This window comes from Hemicordylus capensis, chromosome 6, assembly GCF_027244095.1.
Source record: "Hemicordylus capensis ecotype Gifberg chromosome 6, rHemCap1.1.pri, whole genome shotgun sequence".
Taxonomy (NCBI): domain Eukaryota; kingdom Metazoa; phylum Chordata; class Lepidosauria; order Squamata; family Cordylidae; genus Hemicordylus; species Hemicordylus capensis.
The window spans coordinates 27,507,775-27,532,813 of record NC_069662.1 but is presented as its reverse complement, the minus strand read 5'-3'; the positions used below and the strand labels follow the sequence as shown (position 1 = coordinate 27,532,813).

Here is a 25,039-nt window from a genome sequence, read left to right as displayed (position 1 = left end):
CCCACACCAAAACAGTCTCACACAAGCACCATGTTTCTGTTACTCCAGGAAGTTGTCATGATGACTTCCTAGGAGAAAATATGTATATGAGGGATGGCAAAGGATTCTGGGGTCTAGTCTACTGTGACCAAGGATGCTCTTGTGGCAGCAGACCTGGGAAAAACACTCCTGTCCTTATGTCATATTGCCGGCCAGGGTTTAGCCTGTTCGTGAGAGGGCCAGCCCACTGGGTGGACCAGAGGCTCCAAGACATTTGGTCCTCTGTGGGACTGCACTTTCATGAGTTAGGCCACCCAGATCAAGGGGCCCCTGCTTGTGTGTTCCCCTCACTCTCTCAGGTAAATATTAGAACTTATACACTGTAACCCCCCCTCCTCTCCAGGGAACCTTTTCATATTCCCAAGGAGTAATGGCTGCTCATCAATAACCTGCGCTATGCTGATGACACCACTCTGAGAGCTGAGAATGTGGATAATCTGCAAGCTCTAGTAATGAAAGTCAAGGAGCACAGTGAAAAAACGGGACTACAATTTAATGTAAAGAAGACTAAACTGATGACAACGGGTACAGCAACCAGCCTCAGAATTGACACTGAAGACACTGAAGTGGTGGATAGGTTCTGCCTTTTAGGATCGACTGTCAACAGTAAAGGATCCAACAGTCAAGAAATACACCAAAGACTAGCATTTGGTAGGGTTGCAATGAAGGCCTTGGAAAGGATATTTAGATGCCATGACGTGTCTACGCCTGCAAAGGTTAGAATTGTTGGGATAATGGTTTTTCCAGTGACACTCTATGGATGCAAAAACTGGACTTTGAAGAAGCAAGATAGAAAAAGCATTACACTTTCAAACTTTGGTGCTGGAGAAGACTTTTAAAGATACGATGGAGAGCCAGGAAAACAAACGAATGGATCAGAGAACAAATCAATCCAGAATTTTCACTTGAGGCACAAATGACCAAGATCAAACTATCATACTTCGGACACATTATGCGAAGTCCTAGCTCCCTTGAGAAGTCCATAATGCTGGGGAAAGTTGATGGAAAGAGGAGAAGAAGAGGATGACCAGCAGCAAGGTGGATGGACTCAATTACAACAGCAATGAATGCACTAGGGATGTGCGAAACGTTTTGGGCACAGAACGATCTGTGCCCGAAACGACCAACTTCGGGTGATTCGGAGCCGAACCGAATCACTCCCGACAAGTTCCGATAAATTTTGGACTCGAAACGAATCACCCCTGTTTCGGGTCCAAATTGTTCGGGTGTTTCTGGTCTCCATTTTGTGCCCCAGAAAAGTGCCAGCCTTGTCTTCTTCTTCCCCCTCCATTTTCAGTTTGACGTCTCTTTGAATTTCCCGCCTTTTTGCCTCCATTGATTACAATGCAGAAACTGCTTTCCTTTCACTTTAATTGAAAAGGTCCTGGGGCCAAAAGAGTGGGGTGGGGTGGTAGTGCCCAATGGGTGGAGGCTACCACCCCAATTACAGAGTGATTGGGCAGAGGGCTGATTTTTGGTGATTTTTTGAGAGTTTTAGTGTCTATTTGGCAGATTGGGGGCAGAAAGTGGGATTTGGGGCAGAAGAGTGGGGTGGGGTGGTAGTGCCCAATGGGTGGAGGCTACCACCCGAATTCCAGGGGGATTGGTCAGAGGGCTGATTTTTGGTGAATTTCTGAAGGGGGAAAGGGGTGGCCTAGAGTGGGGTGGGGTTGGTGGTAGAGCGTGGTAGGGGCAAGGAAGCTACCTGAATGTTTTCGAAGGATTTAGGCAGAGGGCTGATTTTTGGTGATTTCATTTGTTGGAGTTTTGTTGCTTCTGAGGTCTTCTGAGTGTGGATTCTGTGATAGCAAATGAGATTTTCAATGACACACCATGAATCCACTCTCATCTGCTATCATAGAATCTAACCCTTAAAGACATGTGAACTTCAACAATTCACCAAAAATCAGCACTCTGCCCAAATCCTTTGAAAAAAATCAGGTAGCTTCCTTGCCCCTACCCGGCACTACCACCAACCCCACACTGCTCTAGGCCACCCCTTTCCCCCTGAAGTGAAGCGATACACCCTCCATTCTACCTAATGGGGGGAAACCTTAAAAACCAGTAAACTTCAGAAATTCACCAAAAATCAGCCCTCTGCCCAATCACTCTGCAATGGGGGTGGTAGCCTCCACCCATTAGGCACTACCACCCCACCCCACTCTTCTGGCCCAGATCCCACTTTCTGCCCCTGATCTGCCCCAAAGACACTAAAACTTCAAAAATTCCCAAAAAATCAGCCCTTTGCCCAATCCCCCTGAAATTTGGGTGGTAGCCTCCACCCATTGGGCACTACCACCCTACCCCACTCTTCTGGCCCCAGGGCCAGTTTTTCTAATCCAGATCAATTCGGATTCGGATTTGGATTAATTCGGCTCTGAACCGAATCGGGGGTCATTCGGGTGGGACAACTGGGACTTCACCTACTCTCTGCTGATCTCTCTGCTGCTTTGCTTCCTCTGCTTGTTGCTATTCATTGGCCAGCCTCTAACAGTGACCTGCCATTTATGACAAACTGCTTTTGGCATCATCTTCTCAGTGGTTGTTGCTTCTGTTTTGGCCAAAACCATCACAGTGGTTCTGGCTTTCATGGCCACCAAGCCAGGGTCCACAATGAGGAAGTGGACAAAGATTGGCAAACTCTATTGTTCTTGGTTGTTCCCTGATTCAAGCCAGTATTTATACTGTGTGGCTTTGCACTGCTCCTTCCTTCCCAGATTCTGACATGCACTCTCTGTCTGAAGAGATTATACTGGAATGTAATGAAGGGTCAGTCACTATGTTTTATTGTGCCCTGGGGTACTTGGGCTTTTTGGCCATTGTCAGCTTCAGTGTGGCTTTCCTAGCCAGGAAATTGCCACATAGTTTTAATGACGGAGGTGCATGGCAGCTGGGTATGGTGGATAGAGCCAGTGAAGATTAACAGGCATCTCGGCTGCTTTGTTTTTTCTTTGGGTGGGGGTTTCATTCCTCACCCCAATTTGGTTTCTTCCTGCCCTAAGTTGTTTCAGGCAGACAGGGTTAACTTTTCTCTCTCGGGTTCTTCTGCATTGTTCTTGAGGATTTAAGAAGAGGTTCCACTCTGTAATTATGCGATCTAATGTGTCTTCTCCTTTCTGGTTCAGCTCTGGGGACTTTACACGGAATACTTTAATTACCTCAAATTGATAGGTTACATCCTTCATCTTACTGAACCACAGAGGGATTTCCTGATGCAATAAACATAATAATATATATCAACATCTTCATTTTTATATAAGATATTCCATTGCCATTCATTGCTGGAGTTCGACCCTCTGAACATGTGGGAATGCATCTGGCTCATCATTATCAGTCCCCCTCTATCAGAATGTCCCTCAAACCTGGCTGAATTCAGATGAGAGATGAGCGAGACACTGGATAGTCTGAAAGAACATTTGCTCCAAGATGGGAAAGATACTTCCACTGCTGTTGCTCTTTCTGTGGCTTCAGAAAACTGGAGAAAAGGCACACAAGGTTATGCGTACCATGACTGATCTCCTCCAGATCCCATGTGAATATATTCAGGCAGGGGATGTAATCATTGGCATGATTTCTTCTCAATTTGCCTGTGCATTTGATGAAACTTATTTCAGGGAACATCCCAAATCTAAGTTTATAAATGAAATTAAGTAAGGAAATCCCCTACCCCATGGCATGCTCTGGGCTGAATGTCAAAGCGAAGCAGTAACATGTTTACATAGCCATATGATTGTTTTTATACTTTATAATGCTCTAAGTACTTCCTATGACAAGTTGTTCTCAGTATTTTCTTCATTTGGCTTTCATAGTGGGCTTCATTGCTCAGATGAAGATGAAATAAGAAAGAAGTGGTAAAATACATAGACTAATGTGATGCTTCAAGTGAAAACGTGACATATAGAATGGGCAAGGGGAGGACCTCCTGCCCATTCTATATGTCACCATTTCATTTGTGACATACATTACATTAGTCTATGTATTTTACCATGTATTTTTCTTTCTTATTTCATCTTCATTTGCCCACTATGCACCATTTCCTGCACTACTAGCTTTCTAACTTTGTTTCCCTAAAACACTAGAAATTTCCCCCATCGCAGTTCTTATTCACTGTCATTTATTCCATCAGTCACAAATGTTAAGCAGATGCTGACATTTCATTTCTTTTAATTATACTGAGCAGTTTTAAGTCACATAACGCATGGGATGTGTACCTGATATGAAAAAAAAGCTGCATAGAATAAGGTAGATCTGGAATGCAATATACGAACTTGTAATGCATTTATTAGCTAGAAATTGATGCTCATCATAGTATTGTGATTTAGACATTTTGAAACTTTTAAGAGTGTTTATCTGAGTCAGCAGTTACACATGGTGTGTGTTTTTATTGGGCTCTGTATTAATGTCTTCAGGGTGTTTATCTTAGAAGATTATTTAGTGGATTTTAAAATTTATATTAGAATTTATAGTTTACAATACTAGAGCAGTAGCTAAAAAATACATTAAATGTTTTTATATTGTATTCTTGATCTTACTTATTTGATAGAAAAAACCAAATAGCAGTTTTAAGTTCTTCTATATGCTTGCATATTTGACAATTGGGCTGCTCAGTGAGGCCCGTCTGCCGCACAACTTTTTTGCCCTAGCCTTTTTTAATGCATGGGGCATGGGGCTAGACATGCTACTGGGACTGGAAGAGGCTGAGCTTACGCGTCAGTTGTGGAAACAACCCCCTCCTGCCCATATCTGAGTGTGTGGGCTCTGCTGGTCATCCTATTGGGGGCCAGGTAGGAATTTTTTGGTCCCCTTGCCTGATCAGCTTTTTGCTGGGTCCTCCCACCACCACCTCATACTATAGTTAGGCTATTTCTTGGTCACAATGGCAGTTACAGTGTGGATTGTAGAGTTCAGTGAGCACATGTCTAGTGTAAAGAGGCAGCCAGGCCAGTCCTTAAATGCTTCATGGCTCTGGGAGCTCTGGCTTGAACTTACTCTAGACTACTGGACCATAACTTGAAAGGCTTGATGGCTTTGTGAAGGTGTGATGCCTGTTTCAGATGCTGGGCATTAGATCAGCTAAGAAGGGCAAAGTTAGCCAAAAGGCAATGAGGCTGCCTGGAGCCAAGGTGTGTTGCCCATGGTGTTTTGGGCTGCAGCTTGCACCATTGGTGGCATGCCTCTAGATGCCACACTATAAGGGAGTGGAGAGCCAATCCCCATCTGTTCCAATTAGTGTTCATTAATAAAGTTGTGGCCCCTTTACTACCAATTTATGAATCATGGCTTCATTGGTCTGGGTCTGCAACAATACATCTTTGATTTTTGATGTAAGCAAAGATCCATTCTCATCTGGTAAGCATGGTTTTCTTTTCTTTTTTAAATTTCACATTTCGTGTCAAATGTGAAATTTGACATGAGATGCTCAATGATAGGGATTAAGGAAAAAAGATGTGGCCATGGACAGTTTCCATACTCAGCTGCAGCCCAGAATTCAAGAATGAGAGGAACCCACTGTTTTCTAGCTTTACTCTCTCAGGAATCAGATGAAAGGACCCATGTTTTTAGACAATATTGGTGTCTGTGCACTTAGTTTTTTTACAGAAATGGACAGAAATGCTCTGGATAATTTTAAAAAGTAAGGATTACATGTGAGGTGGAACTGTCACACAGATCTTTACATATATTCACCTTCATTGTGAAAATATTTTCTGAAGGGGTGAATATTTATCTTGCATACTGTGCTACTTTTCCTTTAGCATCTGGCCAAAGAACTACCAGCATTCCTTGTCCTTGGTATTTGCAGTGAAGGAAGTCAATGAGAACTCCAAGTTCTTACCAAATGTCACCCTGGGGTTCCACATATATGACAGTTATTTTAATGCAAAATTTATTCATCAAAACACCCTGCAGCTTCTCTCCTCCCAAGGCATGATTATCCCCAACTTCAAGTGTGACAAACAAAAATATCTGATAGCTGTCATTGGAGGACATGATCATAAAATCTCCCTTCAAGTAGCTACTATTTTGGGTATCTACAAGATTCCACAGGTAGGATGATTGAACATAACATATGAATATAAGAACAGCCCTGCTGGATCAGGCACAAGGCCCATCTATTTTTTTAAAATAAGATTTTATTATGCATTTGTTAGTAATATAAGTAAAAACAGGAAAAGTTACATCTCTGAGAGAATACATGATTACAGACTAGAACATATCCATCATAAGAGCCTCCTCTATATGCAAGATACATTTGATAATTGTACTGTATATATTCATGTATATATGTGCATATAATTATAGAATAAGAAATGGTAACATGAGATTTAATCTTACCATCAGGAAAATTAGAAATCTAGCAGTTAAACAATATAAAGAGGGGAGAGACAAAACGAGCAACAGCAGCAACAACCCCCCCCCCCAACATATACATGAATATTATAATTGATTCAGGCACTGAATCAACTGTGGCAACTCATGAGTAGACCCCTGACCAGGAGGCTAAAAACCAGCCTCCTGGCTTGGAGGTCTCTCCAGCATGCCCTGCGCACTTGCGCAGGGCATGCTGAAACTTCAGGGGGCCGCACAGACCCCCATCCCCTCAGCCCTCACTGGCTCCATGATGGAGTCGGTAGTCGTGTGGGTGGCCAATCTGGCTGCCCAGGGCTCTGCGGGCGCTCGTCTGCTCTCCCTGCTTAACCCCATCTGGCGGTTCCCATTGATTGTGAGAACTGCCTCATACTGTATGTGGGGATTTAAGTGATTCAGCTGTCATCTGACAGGCAAATTTTTTTATAAGATGTTGGGTTTAGGGGTGTGCACGGAACCGCAGAGCTGCGGTCCGGCACTGTGTGGGGGGTTCCTTTAAGGGCGGGGGAGGGTTTACTTACCCCTCCCGCCGCTTTCCTCACTCCAGCGCGCGGATTCTATGTAGTAATTGGGGCGGCAGGATACCTCCCTGCCGCCCCTTCTCCTGCTTGAGTGCAAAAGGCTGCAAGGAGCCTTTTGCGCACGCGCATGTCACGCACACGCTTCACGTCTCCCCGTGCGCGTGCGTATCCTAACTTTCTTAGGATAGTACCCTCTGATAGTACCCTGTTTGAGGTTGAGGCAAGGGTGATTCTAATGCAGTTCCAGCAAAATATTTCTCTGTAAATGATTCAGTATGGTGCATAGGAACATAGGAAGCTTCTTTATAGTGGTTCAGCTCAGTATTGTCTGCGCTAACTAGTAGTGGAGCCTTTCTTGTGGTAGCAAGCCTGACTTGTCCCCTTAGCTAAGCAGGGTCTGCCCTGGTTGCATATGAATGGGAGATGATGTGTGAGCACTGTAAGATTTTCTCCTTAGGGGAAGGAGCTGTTCTGGGTAGAGTATCTAGGTTCCAAGTTCCCTCCCTGGCATCTCCAAGAGAGGGCTGAGAGAAATACCTGCTTGCAACCTTGGAGAAGCCACTCCCAGTCTGTGTAGACAATACTGAGTTAGATGGACCAAAAGTCTGACGTAGTATATTTCAGTTTCCTATGTTCCTATGTGTGTGATTTACTCCAAAACTTTTAAAAAAAAAAATCCATGGAGCACATTCCAGTGTAAAAATTAGTGTATTCGGCTAATTTGTGGCAGGATTGTATCTGCAAAATTTGGTATCTGTAGGTCATCAGGAAGTTTGTCATTGGGAAGTATGACTTTAGTCCCCACAAGCAAACACATCCTTCAATATATATAATAGATACATTGCACATTGAAGATCAGCTATAATGTATATTAAAAAATGCCTCACAGAAATCTTGCTATTTGCATGAAATTGAGCTCCAATATGGAACTCCAAACTGGGAGCCTCCAGATGTTGCTGAACTACAACTCCCATCAGTCCCAGATACAATTTATTGTGGCTGGGGATGATGGGAGCTGTAGTTCAGCAACATCTGGAGGCTCCTAGTTTGGGAACCACTGGACTAAGGGGATCCCCTCACAGCAGAAAGCACTCACATGTAGTCCCCATCCAAATACAAACCCAGGCAAACCCTGCTTAGCACAGGGCACTATTTATGTTTGCTACCACAAGACCAGCTTAATCCTCAAACTAATCCAAAGGAGGAATGAATGAAATATCCCCAGGTGGGGTGGCGGGGACCAAGTTGCATTTTGGTTTCTTCTTTGCAGAAACTGAGAATAGTAAGTATAAGGCAGGGCTGCACAACTTTGCCACTCCTGCAGATATTGAGCTACAAATTCTGCCATCCCAGATTCTTGGCCACTGTGATTGCAGATTATGGAAGTTGTAGTTCAAGAACAGCTGGAGGCCCCAAGTTGTGCAGCCTTGATCTAAAAGCATCATAATTTGCAGTTACTTTTTCCCTTGCTGCTTTCCATGGTCATTGCAAATACTGGTCAACAGCAGAAGGTGTATGAACTGGTGACTTCTGATGCCAGTGATGCACCTAAACAGAAACGTTTGGGAAAATGGGATAATGCATGATTGTGAATAACAACAATAATAACAATATTACAAAAACAGGTCATTCCAAGGAGAACGGATGGAACCTATTTTTCACTTTTTAAAACATGATGACATGATAACACTTTTTAAAAACATGTCTGATAGGACACCTCCATATATGCTGTGAATTTGGTTTGTATCTGACTATCAGCAGAAGAGTTATAAAAGAGTTCAAATTAAAGTTGCCTATAATTTGAATGGCCACCATTGCTAACTAGGCAAAGAGGCACTTTTTAAACATGGTGATTCTCTTTATTTAGCAGGGGGAGAGCAACTGGCCCTATCCACCCCCAGCACAGTACCCCTCCAGTGATGGTTCCTGGTGTCTATCTTATGTTTCTTTTTAGATAGTGAGCCCTTTGGAGACAGGGATCCCTCTTATTTATTTATTATCTCTCTATGCAAACCACTTTGGACACTTCTGTTAAAAAGCGGTATACAAATCGTTGTTTGTATTAAACAAGATGACACAAAACTACATTATTTACATTTGCCCTAGGTTTTAGAGCTGCCTATATTTGGAATTAATTGCTGTACTTTAGCATTAGTTCTGCCCTTCTTTATGGACATTTCTTTTTGCTTAGATTGCCTATGTTGCATTATCTCCAATGATCAGTGTTAAAACCCAGCTACCTTCATTTTATCGGATGGCTCCTAATGAAGCACATCAGTACAAAGGGATTGTCCATCTCCTTCTGCATTTCCAGTGGATTTGGATTGGAATCATCACAGCAGACAATGATGATGGAGAAAATTTTCTGCAAATATTGACACCAATGCTTTCTAGGAATAAAATATGTACAGCTGTCATTGAAAAATACCCAGAGCCATCAGATTTTATAGAGAAAATGAGTTCAGTCGAATCTCTTCGGGCTATGGCCATTTCATTAACCAGTTCCAAAGTCAAGGTATATCTTATATATGCGGATATTGTGACCATTGCATCTTTTAAATGTTTCATCTATTTCACCACACTATCTGAAGGTATTACAGAGAGTGCTTTGTACAGAGTGTGGATCATGACTGCTCATTGGGATTTTTCATCCAATGCCGTGCACAGGGCTTTTGATATACAAATCTTTGGTGGTACCTTGTCTTTTTCAACTCACTCCAATGAAGTCTTGGGGTTCAAAGAATTCCTCCAGCTCCTACAACCTAATGTGCCCAAAGGAGATGGCTTTCTCAGAGTCTTCTGGGAAAAGGCATTCAACTGTTTATTTTCTGATTCTAATATGCACAAGGAGAGTGATGATACCTGCACTGGTGAAGAGAAGCTGGAAAGCCTGCCTGGGGCTCTGTTTGAAATGAGCATGACTGGCCGAAGCTACAGCATCTACAATGCCGTCCATGCCATAGCACATGCTCTAAAACAAATATACACATCCAGGCCAAAACCCAGAGCAATGGCTGACAGGGGTAGATGGGATCTTCAGAATCTGCAGCCTTGGCAGGTAATATTTCACATCCACAGCAGCTTTCTTGTTACAGCTAGTCCACTGTATGATAGCCATAGACGTTGTGCACACAATGGCGGCATGAGCACGTATGGGCAAACCGTGGGTAGATGAACCCGAGGTTTAATTTATGTAATCATTAATTGCATCACAGATGTTTGTCCAACTATAGCCCAGCAACCTCTGGTTTTAGGATAGGGTAGCCCCTCTCACTTCCTAGTCCACTGAGTTTGCATCCTAGCAAGCTCTGTAGCACTTGCACCTCCAGTCTGTGGGCAAGGTGTCAGAACGTCTGCAGGATGGCAATGATCTTCAAGGGTGTGTGCCAACTGCGATTGCGCATTTTCATAATGGACCATCCACCCTCATCAGGGAAGGGGCATTTAAATCCATTTAAATTCTGGCTGCAATTGCACAGCTGCCCTCATAAGAGACCTGCACCAAAACAGTCTCGCACAAGCACAATTACTGGCAATGGGGGGATGCCGATGGGCACTATTTTCCTGTTACTCTGAGAAGGTATCATGATAACTTCCCAGGTAGGAATATGTATATGAGGGAGGACAAAGGATCCTGTGGTCTTCTACTCTGTGATCAAGGATGCTCTTGCGATGGCAGACCCAAGCAAAGCAGTCCAGGAACAACAAGCATACTACTGCCCTTATGTCAGCTTGCCACCAGGATATTAGTCATCTCATGAGTGGGCCAGTCCACTGGGGAGGATCAGAGGCTCCAAGATGTTCAGTCCTCCAGCAGACTGCTCTCTCATGAGTAAGGCTATCCAAATCAAGGGGGGGCACTTTTGTGGGGCTCCTATTTTCTCTGGTAAATAATACAAGGTGTACACTGTTACCTCCTCCTCTTTAGGCAACCCTTTTATACTCCAAAGGAGTGAAGAGAGCCAGCATAGTGTAGTGGTTAGAGTGCTAGACTAGGACTGGGGAGACGGGAGTTAAAATCCCCATTCAGCCATGATACGTGCTGGGTGACTCTGGGCCAGTCACTTCTCTCTCAGCCTAACGTACTTCACAGGGTTGTTGTGAGGAGAAACCTAAGTATGTAGTACACCGCTCTGGGCTCCTTGGAGGAAGAGCGGGATATACAATGTAAATTATTATTATTATTAGTATTATTATTATTATTATTATTCATAATAATAATGGCTGCACAAGAACAGGCACTAAGAACAAATGCAATAAGAGCAAAAGTAGAAAAATCAACCACAAACAGCAAGTGCCGCCTTTGTAAAGAAGCAGATGAAACAGTGGACCACCTGATCAGCTGTTGTAAGAAGATTGCACAGACTGACTACAAACAAAGGAATGACAAGGTAGCAGGGATGATACACTGGAACATCTGCAAAAAATACAAGCTACTTGTAGCCAAAAATTGGTGGGACCATAACATTGAAAAAGTGGTAGAAAAGGAAGATGTAAAAATATTATGGGACTTCCGACTACAAACAGACAAACATCTGCCACACAATACACCAGATATCACTGCAGTCAAGAAGAAAGAAAAACAAGTCAAAATAATCGACATAGCAATACCAGGGGATAGCAGAATAGAAGAAAAAGAAATAGAAAAAATCACCAAATACAAAGATCTACACATTGAAATTGAAAGGCTGTGGCAGAAAAAGACCCAAATAATCCCAGTGGTAATTGGCGCCCTAGGTGCAGTTCCAAAAGACCTTGAAGAGCACCTCAACACCATAGGGGCCACAGAAATCACCATCAGCCAATTACAAAAAGCAGCTTTACTGGGAACAGCCTATATTCTGCAAAGAAATCTATAACAACAGCAACAACATTGACAATAAAATTCAGCCATCCCAGGTCCTTGGGAAGGACTCGATGTCTGGATAAAACAAACCAGTCAATAACACCTGTCTGACTGTGTAAACAAGAAACAACAACAACAACAATAATAATAATATGAGGCACCCACAGTGAGGCACTACCTTGGCATGGTTGTGGGGCTTGTGTGCTCTGATGAAGGTGAGAGCTATGCCAGAGGTCCAACCATACTGGACAGGTCTCACCAGAGGAGCCAGACAAAGAGTGCTTCTCCCATCAACAATATGGTGAGATGTAACTTTAATAAATCTATACCGGATCGGTCATCACCCGGGTCAACAAGGACCACGCCAGATGCTATAGTCCCTGGACATCTGGTGGCAAGTGGGCAACAGGACTCAGGATCTTCAGTTAAGCAACCAGGCCTGGAGACAGCAAAGTTACTGGAAGAAACGTCGCTTAACCGAAAAAAATATACGAAAAATGCCAACAAGGAAATAATGATCTGCTATTACAAGTCTAGTCCAACTAGAAGAGGTTATTTAAAAAGAATGTACCAAATTTGGAAAGAGAAGCATCCAGATACAGAAATAACAGAACAAAGGCTAGCAGACCAGAGAAGATTCATAATAAGAAATAAAGTATTCACAGGAGTTGAGCTGGAAGAACTGCAAAGAGCAACACAGGCTCAAGATATGGAAGAAGAATTATCACCAATTGAAGAAGTTGCTCAGGTGCAGGTGGAGGAGGTGCTGGAAATAGAGGATACCACTGTTGCTGAACTGTTTCAAAATAAAAACCAGGCAACGTCCCCTTTGCCTTCACCTCAAAAACCTGAATGCCGCTTAACAGAAAAGCAACAAGAAATAAAGCAAAAAATAACTGAGCACATGAACCAAACAACCACCAGGGTTCAACTTCCAGCTCTAAAAACAGTTGCCAAAAAACAACTTGCTCAGGCATTAAAAGATGTCAATGCTGCACTTGCAGAAACAACAACCAAGAATTTGCAAGAAACAAACCAACTAATGTACAGTGCAGCAACAATAACAACACAAAAGCTCGGATATAAGATCAGTGGACCTGTCAAAAAAGAAAGCAGTACATCACCTAAATGGAAGATTAGATTAGAAAATAAAATCTCCAGGCTTAGATCAGATGCTAGTAAATTGAAAGATATGAAAGACAAGAAGCTGAAGAATGAAAACACCAAACAGTATCTGATCCAAAAATACCACCTCGATTCAAGGAAAATTAGAGAAGTCCTGGAAATAATAAAGCAGGCAATAACAGCAGTGTCAAAGAAGATTAGCAGGTATGAAGCCAGAATTACACAACACAGGCAGAATCTCCAATTCCAGTCGAATCAGAGATGTTTCTACCAAAGCATAGAAGGAGAAACTGCAAGAAACCTAGAAACACCAAATAAAGAAGAAACAGTGCAATTCTGGGGGAAATTATGGGACAATCCAATAGATTATAATAAAAAAAAGCAGGCTGGATGAAAGAGGTCAAAAAATGTAAGCAACAAATGCAAGATATAATAATAACACCAGGATTAATAACTGAAAGAGCAAAGAAAATTAAAAATTGGACTGCGCCAGGCGACCATGAACTGCATGGCTTTGGGCTTAAAGACCTAACAAGCCTTCATAAACAACTATCAAAACAGTTCAATCACATTATGAAAGGTGGTGATATTGGACAATGGCTAACAACTGGGAAAACTCATCTCATAATGCAAGACCCAGCAAAAGGTGCAGTTCCAAGTAATTATAGACCGATAACCTGCCTGCCAACCATGTTCAAATTATTAACTGGAATAATAGCAGATGAAGTGATGCAACACTTATTAACTAACAAACAGCTTCCAGTTGAACAGAAAGGAAATTGCCCGAACATCAGAGGCACAAAAGACCAGCTGCTGATTGACAAAATGATTTTAGAAAACTGCAAGAGAAGAAAAACAAATCTAAGTGTTGCATGGATTGACTACAAGAAAGCCTTCAACTCATTGCCTCACACATGGATACTAAAATGTTTAGAAACAACGGGTGTCAGCAAAAACATTCAGATATTTATAAAAAAAGCAATGAGCATGTGGAGTACACAGTTAACAATCAATGGCGAGGCACTTGGACAGGTTAGCATTAGAAGAGGCATTTTCCAAGGGGACTCACTATCCCCTCTATTGTTTGTAATTGCCATGACCCCACTTTCACAAATACTAAACAAAACAGGCCTCGGATACCAAACATCTAAAACATCAAGTCAAATCAACCATCTGCTGTACATGGACAATCTGAAGTTGTATGGAAAGTCCCAGTCAGAAATCAAATCACTGCTAAACACTGTCCGTATATTCAGTAGCGATATAGCAATGGAGTTTGGACTAGACAAGTGTGCTGCATTAATAATGAACAGACGAAAAATGAGAAAAACAGAAGGCATAGAACTGCCCAATGGAAGCAAGATCAAGAACCTGGAAGAGAAAGAACGTTACAAATACTTGGGCATTCTCCAGGCTGATAACATCACACACACTGAAGTTAAAAGAAAAATTGGAAGTGAATACATCAGGAGAGTTAGAAAAATCCTCAAGTCCAAACTCAATGGCGGGAACACCATACAAGCCATAAATACCTGGGCTATACCTCTTATCAGATACACTGCAGGAATAATAGACTGGACCCAGGCAGAGCTAGAGACGCTAGATCGTAAGACCAGGAAAATCATGGCCATCAATCATGCTCTGCACCCCCACAGTGATGTAGATAGGCTCTACCTCCCTCGCAGCTCAGGTGGAAGAGGAATGCTGCAAGTCCATCAAACAGTAGAGGAGGAGAAAAGAGGCCTTGGAGAATATATAAAGGACAGTGAAGAAGATGCACTTAAAATGTTCAAGAACGAGAAACTATTCAACAACAATGAAACAAAGCAGGCCTACAAGAAAGAACAAGTCAAGAACCGAACAGAAAAATGGAGAAATAAGCCCCTGCATGGTCAATATTTGCACAATATAAGTGGAAAATCAGACATCACCAAGACCTGGCAATGGCTTAAGAACGGCAACCTGAAGAAAGAAACAGAGGCTTTAATACTGGCTGCACAAGAACAGGCACTAAGTACAAATGCAATAAGAGCCAAAGTCGAAAAATCAACCACAAACAGCAAGTGCCGCCTTTGTAAAGAAGCAGATGAAACAGTGGACCACCTAATCAGCTGTTGTAAAAAGATCGCACAGACTGACTACAAACAAAGGCATGACAAAGTAGCAGGGATGATACACTGGAACATCTGCAAAAAATACAAGCTACCTGTAGCCAAACATTGGTGGGACCATCAAATTGAAAAAGTGGTAGAAAAGGAAGATGTAAAAATATTATGGGACTTCCGACTACAAACAGACAAACATCTGCCACACAATACACCAGATATCACTGCAGTCAAGAAGAAAGAAAAACAAGTCAAAATAATCGACATAGCAATACCAGGGGATAGCAGAATAGAAGAAAAAGAAATAGAAAAAATCACCAAATACAAAGATCTACACATTGAAATTGAAAGGCTGTGGCAAAAAAAGACCCAAATAATCCCAGTGGTAATTGGCGCCCTGGGTGCAGTTCCAAAAGACCTTGAAGAGCACCTCAACACCATAGGGGCCACAGAAATCACCATCAGCCAATTACAAAAAGCGACTTTACTGGGAACAGCCTATATTCTGCGACGATGTATATGACAATTGACAATAAAATTCAGCCATCCCAGGTCCTTGGGAAGGGCTCGATGTCTGGATAAAACAAACCAGTCATAATAACACCTGTCTGACTGTATAAACAAGAAGAAATAATAATAATAATAATAATAATAATAATAATAATAATAATAATAATAATAATAATGGACACTCCATGTGTCTGGGTGGAACTGGGTGGGCAGACTATGGAAACATCAGAACTGGAGATAGAGCTTTACTCTCATTTGAATTTCTGGCTTTGGATTGCTGTTGTGGCATATGCAGATCGGCTGCCATAGGGAATCACAAGAGAAGGGAACCCTGATTATCTCCAATGCCAGGAAAGTGGGGTTGCTGTTCAGGCAAAAAGAAATATGTATTTGTGCCAATGGATGACCAGAGTCGCAGAGGGCCTGCTTTGACAGCTTCTTCACAGCAGTTGCCAACACAGGGAAAGGTGTTGCTGGGGTACTCATCTCTGTAGCTTTCTTGTCTGGCCTGCATGCATGTCTGCTTGGCCTTTCACGCTTATGAGTGAGCAGTCCTTTGGAGAAGGGATATCGTCCCAGATTATTAGCAATTCAGCCCCAGCCCTGTGTACCCCAGGATGATTCTTCTCTTGAGTTGTGCATGGGTGTCTCCATGGCCTTTCACGCTCATGAGGGAGTGTTTCTTGAGAGAAGGGGCATCATCACACAATATTAACAATTCTGCCTGGTTCCTATGTACTCCAGGATGATTCTTCTCATGAGTAATGCCACAGAGTGCATTCTTGCATGCAGGGGAAGGGGCTGGTTCCCTTTCTCCAACTTTCTTGTACAAAAAATAGAGCAGAGACATTCAAGAACCCCTGGGAGGAGCTGTCTTTTAAAGTTGCCCTGCCATGTGTTATCTTTTCTAATTGAGTTGCCCGGTTTATGGTGCTACCGTGGCTTCATGTGCTTATGAACATACTGTTTTATCAACTTATTTTTGGTGACTTACATACATAGTGCCCATCCTTCCATCCCACCCCCATTCTCTTCTGGTTGCTGGAGGAAGGGACAAGAGACATAGTGGTAAGTGGGCACCCCCCCATGTGACTTTAGAAGCTATGTATGGGAAAAGATGGTGTCTCTGTTGCTGGGCAATGGCTTGAGAAGTGCAGAGACAGGGGGTGGGGCAAATGCTTGGAGAGGCAGCCAGCAGGAAACACAGCAGGCATGGAGTGGCTGCATTCGTTGGAGGGTTTGGGCTGCCCTTTCTATAATTTCAGCTCCAGAAACAGCATGAAACCCTGGTTAGGGTGGTGACTGCATTCAGACGTAACGTTGCCACCTTCAAATCTCAGGTTGGAGCAGCAAAACTCAAATTTGAGTTTGTTGAGGGAAATAACAGGTTGCTTTTGCCACAAAACCACAGCTTCACATATTCAGAAATACACAAATTCAAACCTCTGCCCCATTCAACTCCGGTTTGGGATTACGTGCGAATGGGGCCACTGGTACCCTTTCCTTATAGACTGTCCTGTTCTCAGATGTTTCTTTTTCTTCACACTCCACTAGGAATGGATTGAAAATACAAAGAAAGCTATGTGGGAAATTGCTGTAAGAACAGCTCACTTTATGAGGCTCCAACCCCATATACGTTCTATTCTAGGAGACACTGTATTTAATATTGCCTGAAACATTATTGCTATTGGGTTAGTAGCTGACATTCAGAACAAGGAAGTGCTGGTGCGGTGAGAGCAGTAAACGGTTTTGGATGACCTCCCATTCCCAGGGAAGCCCTCTGAGCCACCTGAAAAGATGCCCTGTGGGAACTTTCAGACTAAAAGTTCTGTTAGGCTGCTTTCTTGCTGGACCAGTGCTTCCATGCACGAATATCAACCACTTATTTGTAAAATTATAGAATAGCACTTACATTTATATACCGCTCTATAGCTGGAGCTCTCTAAGCAGTTTACAATGATTTTAGCATATTGCCCCCAACATTCTGGGTACTCATTTTACCGACCTCGGAAGGATGGAAGGCTGAGTCAACCTTGAGCCCCTGGTCAGGATCGAACTTGTAACCTTCTGGTTACAGGGCGGCAGTTTTACCACTGCGCCACCAGGGGCTCTTTATTATAGAAGATATGCTGTAAATATGCTGAGAACGTTTTCTTCACCATGAGCCCCACCACTTGTTGAGATCATCTAGAGAGGTTCACCTGGAGTTGCTGCCAACTCGCTTGGCTGCTACTCGGGAACGCGCCTTCTCTGTTGCTGTCCCTGGACTTTGGAATGCATTCCCCGTTGGAGCAAGAGCCTCCCCATCTCTGGCAAATATTAAAAAGGTGCTGAAGACACATTTATTCACCCAGGCTTTTAATTAGATTCATGGTTTAAATTTTTAATGCTGGTTTTAAATGATTTTAATGTTAATGGTTTTAATGTTTAAATGATTTTAATTGTTTGATTTAGTTTTGATTTTAACTGTTAATTGATTTTAATTGTTTTTATTTGTTGTAAACCACCCTGAGCCATTTTTGGAGGGGTGGTATATAAATCAAATGAATTCATTCATTCATTCATTCATTCATTTTAAAAAGAAGCATACATGCAATGAACCCTAAGGTAATCACATTTATGATATAGATTTTTTCTCTAGAGCAGGAAATCCATATAATTCACGTGACATGTGCTTGTAAATATGAGAGTGGAAGATCAACAGACACGCATACACACAGTACTTGTATCCATCTCTTTGTAAGATCTGCCTTTGCCTCTTTCAAATTCTGCCAAACTAATCTACTAGGGGGCTCTTCGCTCTTTTTGAAATCTCGTCATATGAATCCTCGAGGGCCTTTCATTCATCATCTTGAGCCCTGCTCATAGCCCCACTACTGACTGAAATTCAGCTGGTGGGGACAAGAGACAAGGCCTTTTCAGTTGTGGCCCTATGGCTGTGGAATGGACTCCCAGTAGAACTTCACCATGCTTCCTTCTGTAGGGTTTTTAAGAAAGATCTTCAAAACCCACCTGCTTAGACAGGATTTTAAACATCTGTTAACTATAGTCTGATGGCAGAGGCAGCCCTTGAGGGGGGAGTTTGAGTGGGTGGTGAGGGCTGGCAGGATGTACCTTTGAAAATCATTAACAGTACCACTTGTGCCATTTAAGAGTCTCCATGAGCAGCGACGCCCCACATGGCATCTTGCACCAAGGCTGCTCCACCTACGCTGCTCTTCTGGCCTTTGTGCACATGTGGCAACCATTTGCATAGTTGCTGCACATGCACAGAGGCCAGAAGAGCGCCTTAGGTGGGGCAGCCTCAGCATGAGACGCCAGACAAGACACTGCTGCTTGTGGGGGTTCGCAGGTCTGAGCAGTACCAAGGTAATGATTTTTAAAGCTACCTCCCGCTGCTCCTTGCTGCCCACCCTGATGCCACCCTCATGGGCCACCTCTGTCTGATGGCTATTATGTAGGGTTTTCATTTTTATTTGGTTTTTAAAAAATTGATTTTAAACTATGCTCTGTTTTATTTGTTTTAACGTTTCAAATTTTATATTACTGTCAGAAACCCTGAGCAGTTCTGCACTGGAAGGGTGAGATATTTATATTTTAATAAGTACACACATTTCTGTCTAGCTTCACCCGTTCCTGAGGAGCATCTCATTTAACAACAACGCTGGGGACACTGTGTTTTTTAATGAAGATGGTGAACTATTAGCTGGATTTGATGTCATAAACTGGGTTACTTTCCCAAACCAATCTTTCTGCAGAGTGAAAGTAGGAAGGATGGATCCACAGGCTTTACCAGGCCAGGAATTCACCATTAACCAGGAAGTCACATGGCACAGCATGCTTAATCAGGTGGAAGCCGACTACCAGTATGAAACAAATGGGAAATGTAACAAAATGTTGAATCCTCTCAAATTTAATACCCACTTCCAGGATATGGAATCAAGCAGGACAACTCCTCCCATGAGTTTTGTCTGTTTTTTACCAACTGCTAGTTTCAACATTCTTTATATCCTGGATCTACTAAAAATGGATAGTGGATTCAGGATATAAAGAATGTTTCATCACTAAAAATGGTTAATTCCTTTTGGTTTGTTCAGTGGTTTTGTTCTCTCTTTTGCTTTTAACTTACAGCTTCTGCATGCCTTAGGGTCACGCATACCCAGAAACAGAATTTGATGTTAGGATCAAGGAATTGTATACCAAATATCCAAAACAATTTGAACATGTTTTCCCCCTCTTTGAAAATCCAAAGTGAAGATCTATTCACTTGTCTTATACACTTGTTTGGGATCATAGAACTGTATTCCAAACTATGGCCAACTGAAATAAGTTAGTAATTTTCAACCAATCGATATTTGAGGGAGACCAGTTAGAAACATGTCCATCATTGTGAACTGTGTAGCTAACAGACATTCGTATCTTGTATGTGGGCATACAAAGTTGCACTAAAATGGAAAAAGCACGGTGCTACTGTCAGGGGTGCACCTAGGTAATTTTGAAGCCCGGACCTGAAGGGAAGCCCCCCTCTCTGCTTGAGGGCTTGGGGGACAAGTTTTTTTTTTAAAAAACTTTTAAACATCCATTACTGCGTGGCGGGGATGGCCACTCAAGGGGAGACCAAGGTGGGGGAGGTGGAGGCAGCAGCAAGAGCTCCCTTCCTGAGCCTGCCTTCCAAATGACAGATCAGGCCATTTTGGGCCCATTTCAGGCTTTTGCGCACATGCGTGCATGCGCAGAGAGCCCCTAAATGGCCTGATCTGTCATTCCTTTGTCTGTGAGAGGGCTGAAGTGCAACAGATGAGGTTTGACTGCAGCTTTTTCAGAGAAGATGCCCTTATTTGGACAGGAAACATATTCCAAAGCCCTGTGGGGGCCCACAAAGAAGGCCCGGTCCTGAGTTGCCACCAAATGAACTGGTGGCAACCATAACCACACATCCAGATGATCTTAATAGTCAGCTGGCTTCATGACAAAAAGGCGCTGTTACGTGGAGGTGTTAATTTGATAATTGTTTTATCCTTTTTGAACTGAATGCATTGAAAACCCAAATTGAAGCCTTCTCCACTTGTCTTATTCACTTATTTCCACTTCTCAGCACTGAATTTACAAAATCAACTAAGTGTTGGTCCTTACCATTCTGTTATAGCCCTCCCTCCTCCCATGAGAAGGAACTTTAGTGTTACCTCCATAGAGTATTTTGTTGACAAGATTTCTTCCTCTCTCTGAGATAGGTGCTGCCCCTTGCTGTGTGTAATGACAACTGCCATCCAGGTTACAGAAGAAAAACAAAGGAGGGGGAGCCATTTTGTTGCTATGGTTGTGTTCCTTGTCCTGATGGAGAAATTTCAGATCAGAAGGGTAAGACACATGCAGTCATTCTCCAAAAGCAGGTACACTGGTTAACACTGGCCAGCCAAAAAGAGATATCTCCTCTTGGCCAGTCTGAATTAAAATCAATGCACCCAGGACAACACAAGGCTGCAGCAGCCTCCCTTCATCCTATGTGTGCTCTGTTTATTCCTGGCTAATGAGGAGGGGGCCTCTTCTGGCCTTCGAGCATTGTGTATTAAGAGTAGAAACAGTAGAGCAGAAATCAATGTAGTTTCTGTTGGAAATACCAAACTCTAGACACAGGGTGATATTCTGCATGTAAAACAAAAAGAAGACAGGATTGTCCAGGGATTGATTTGACATCTTCTTTATCTTTCAGACTTGGATGACTGTTTCAAATGCTCAGCAGATCAGTTTCCAAACAAGAACCAAGATGGGTGTCTTCCAAAGCGACTACATTTCCTCTCTTTCTCAGAGGATTTGGGGATTGTTTTGGTTGCCTTGGCTCTGTCTTTTTCGGCGATCACAGTCTTGGTGATGACTATTTTCATTAAGAACAAAAACACTCCCATTGTCAAAGCCAACAGTCGAGAACTCACCTATGTACTGCTCATCTCTCTACTCCTCTCCTTCCTCTGCTCCTTGCTATTCATTGGCCAGCCTCAGAATGTGAACTGCTACTTACGACAAACAGCTTTTGGTGTCATCTTCACAATGGCTGTTTCTTGAGTGTTGGCAAAAACCACCACTGTGGTTCTGGCTTTCCTGGCCACTAAGCCAGGGAGCAGGATGAGGAAATGGGTTGGGAAAAGACTAGCAAACTCTGTTATTCTTGGTTGCTCCTTGATTCAAGCAAGCATTTGTACTGTATGGCTATGTACTGCTCCTCCATTCCCAGATGTGGACATGCACTCTCTGGCTGAAGAAATCATTCTGGGATGCAATGAAGGCTCAGTCGCTATGTTTTATTGTGTTCTGGGGTACCTGGGATTCCTGGCTATTGTTAGCTTTGCATTGGCTTTCCTAGCCAGGAAGTTACCAGACAGTTTCAACGAAGCCAAATTTATCACTTTTAGCATGTTGCTCTTTTGCAGTGTCTGGGTTTCCTTTTTCCCATCTTATCTGAGCACCAGGGGGAAGTATACTGTGACTGTAGAGATCTTCTCCATTTTGACCTCTGGTGCTGGATTACTGGCTTTTATCTTTTCCCCCAAATGCTACATAATGCTCCTGAAGCCTGGCTTGAACAGCAAGGACCAGCTAATTAGGAGAAAATAGAATCAAAGCCTACAGTTCGAGATGCTAAAGCATTTAGATTTTGAGGTGACCTAAGTTGGCTTCTTGCTCAAACCTGTGTTCAGTCCTGATGAGCAAAGGAAGGTGTTTACAACATTGTGCCATGAGGCACAATGTTCCACTGTCAATCAGCTCTTACAGTTCTTGACCTGCCCTCAGGAGTAAATGTCACTTCCTTCTTACAAGTGACAATTCTTCAGATGTTTTAAGGCTGTCAAATTTCCTTCAAAATCACCCTGAAACCTTGCTTGAACAGAAAGGACCACATATTAGGAGAAAATAGAGTCAAAGTCTACAGTTCTGGACACTGAAGCATTTAGTGTTTGAAATAATCTTAGGTGTCCTTTAGCTCCAACCCCTGCCAGGTTCTGGATAGTTGCCTTTTGAAATTCTCAAGGAATGGTATTTATTAACATGGCGACATGAGGCAGACTGTACTACTGTCAGACAGGTCAGACAGTTCTAATCCTGCCCTTAAGAGCAAACAAGAACATGCCAGTTGTGGACATTGTGGACATTCTCTAAACCAGAATTAGCATTTGCACAGCTAGAAAAAAAGGCCTTGGCCTTGATATTTGTGGTCACAAAATTCCATGAGTTTTCTACACTTAATTCCCTATGATTGGACATTCATGCTTATTACAGATCACAGGCCTTTGCTTCACAAGCCTCTGCTTCAGATTTTAGGCCCCAAAGTAGGAGTCCTGTCATTGGCAGCTGTTAGATCACAAGTTGGATCCTATTTCTGGCTGCCTGTTGGCAGGCGCGTAATGATGATCGGGCAAGGGGAGACAGTTGTCTGGGGGCCCCACAGCTTAGGGGGCACCCGAGAGACATGTCACGTGCCTCCCCCACCCAGCGCTGGCCCCAGCTTCCTTGATTAAGTGTATTTTTTAAAAATGTTTTTTAAAAATTCCACCTTTGTTCCGGAGAGCCGTATTTCCTGCCTGCTGCTGCCTCCGCCCGCCCTCCACCCTTTTGCTTAGTTCTGTGGCCCGGGGGGCTCCTCCTCCTTCCCCACCCATTGGCTGCTGCTGGTGCAGAGAAACGCGCATGCTCAGCTGCTGCTGCCGCCTAGCGCATGCTGCCGATCAAGGAAGGAAGAGGAGGTCGCCGAGCGTTGACTCATCTGCTGTGCTGTACTTCGAGCTGCTGCCTGTGTCTGCGTGCGTCTGCCCTGCCCGTGATCCCAGCTTGTTGCTAGCTGCTGCTAGTAGCAACTACTTATAATCTCTCTCAAGTGTCCAGAAAAAAGGTAGTCAGTCAGTTGCTTCACTTGGTTCCCCTGCCTTGAGTCTTACAATTGCACCATGTGTGTGCTGAGTGAGTCCAACCTGTGGGAGGCGCGGCGGCGGAAACCCACTCCATTCCCCCCCCCACGGTGGGGGTGTTGAAAAGACTCTTGTTTTTCTGGATTTGTGTGTTTTTGTTGTTTTTCTTTTTTTAAAAAAAAGGTTTGTTTTTTTAGGAGGCGGTGGTGGGAGGGAGGGAGGGGGTTGAGGAAACGGTTGGGGTGGCAGGGGGCGGCGGGTGACCTGATTCCTCCCTCCCTCCATTTGCTAATGAAATTGCCATCTCTAACCATCCAGTTCCGCCCCACCCCCAGCCCCTCTGCCCTCTCTGCTTTGTAATGCGCATAGACTGGAGGGACAAAGGAAGAAGCTCTTCCATAGGGGACTCTGAACAAAGAATCGGGCGGGTGGCGTGGCGGTGCACTCAACTCAAGGAAGCCCAGCGTGGCAGCCTTCTCTTTGCTGGTGAGCGGAGCAGGCACATGCGCCGAGTTGGAGAGTTGCTTAAAACTAACTCTCCTCCCCACCCCAATGCAGTCTCCCGGTCAGCCATCTCCTCCCACCCTCTGTGTGTGTGTGCTGAGCTGATGCTGCTTGATTTTTCACTTTGGTTTCTCTCTGGATCCTTCCTCCTGAGGGAATAAGAAACGAGTCCTGGCCTCACCAAAGTGTAGTGGGGTGGGGGTGGGGGGTGGAGCGAAGAGGGAGAGACTTTTTCTTTTCTGAGAAGATGACGATGTTCCTGCAGTTTCCTCAGGAAAGGGAGTCAAGTTTCTTATTTTGAAAATGTTTTGAGAAACTGAAGTGGTATCTGACTGGTGCTTTAGCAGGCTGACGCTTCCCCCTGCCCTGACCGCCCCCCGAGGATTTTATTTTAATTTTTAAAAATGTATATACAATGAAAGAAGGAAGTTGAAAGAGAACAGCCTCGTGCTGATGTCAGGACGTAGGGCTGGCTCATAAGAGGATGTGTAGAGTTTGGCTGAGCTTAGGCAGCCCTCTACCTTCAGTTTCTAACTTCCAGCGTGCTGCTGAGACGGGCTGCAAGCTGTTGAGCGAGCACATCCACCAGTGGCGGTGGGGGGCCCATTTTAAAATCTTGTCTCTGGCCCAAGCCGACCTTGTTACGCCCCTGCCTGTTGGTATGACTTGACCTTCAAACCCTCTGCCCAGCATGCAAATGCAGATGCCTTGTCACATCTACCTGTGCTAGGAGGAGCCCCACCAGTCAATATGCAGTGTCGGGTGGATTTTTTGGACCGGTTACCCTTGTCTGCCACGGAAGTGGCAGATGCTACCCAAACAGCCCCTGAAGCTCTTCTCACGATTGGCGAGAAGAGCTTTTTCTGGATCTGCGGGGAGAGCGGGCTTAGATGATCAAAAGGCAGGCCTGGGCGACTGGATTGGCTGCCCACACAATTGCCGGCTCTGCCACGGAGCCGGCAGGGGCTCTGGGGATTGGGGGGCCATATGACCCCCAGAAGTTCCAGGATGCCTTGCATGAACGTGCTGGGAATCCTGGAGAGGCCCCTGAGCCTGGGAAGTTCTACTCGGGGGTCTACTCATGTGTTGCCGCGCAGGTTGACCTGCTCATGTGGTTGGTCTGCT

The 25,039-nt window shown here is 43.8% G+C and overlaps 1 pseudogene; it reads left to right on the top strand.

The window, feature by feature from the left end:
• Nucleotides 1–3,546: 3,546 nt before the first annotated feature.
• On the top strand, nucleotides 3,547–22,121 carry LOC128331035 (vomeronasal type-2 receptor 26-like; annotated as a pseudogene).
• Nucleotides 22,122–25,039: the final 2,918 nt, after the last annotated feature.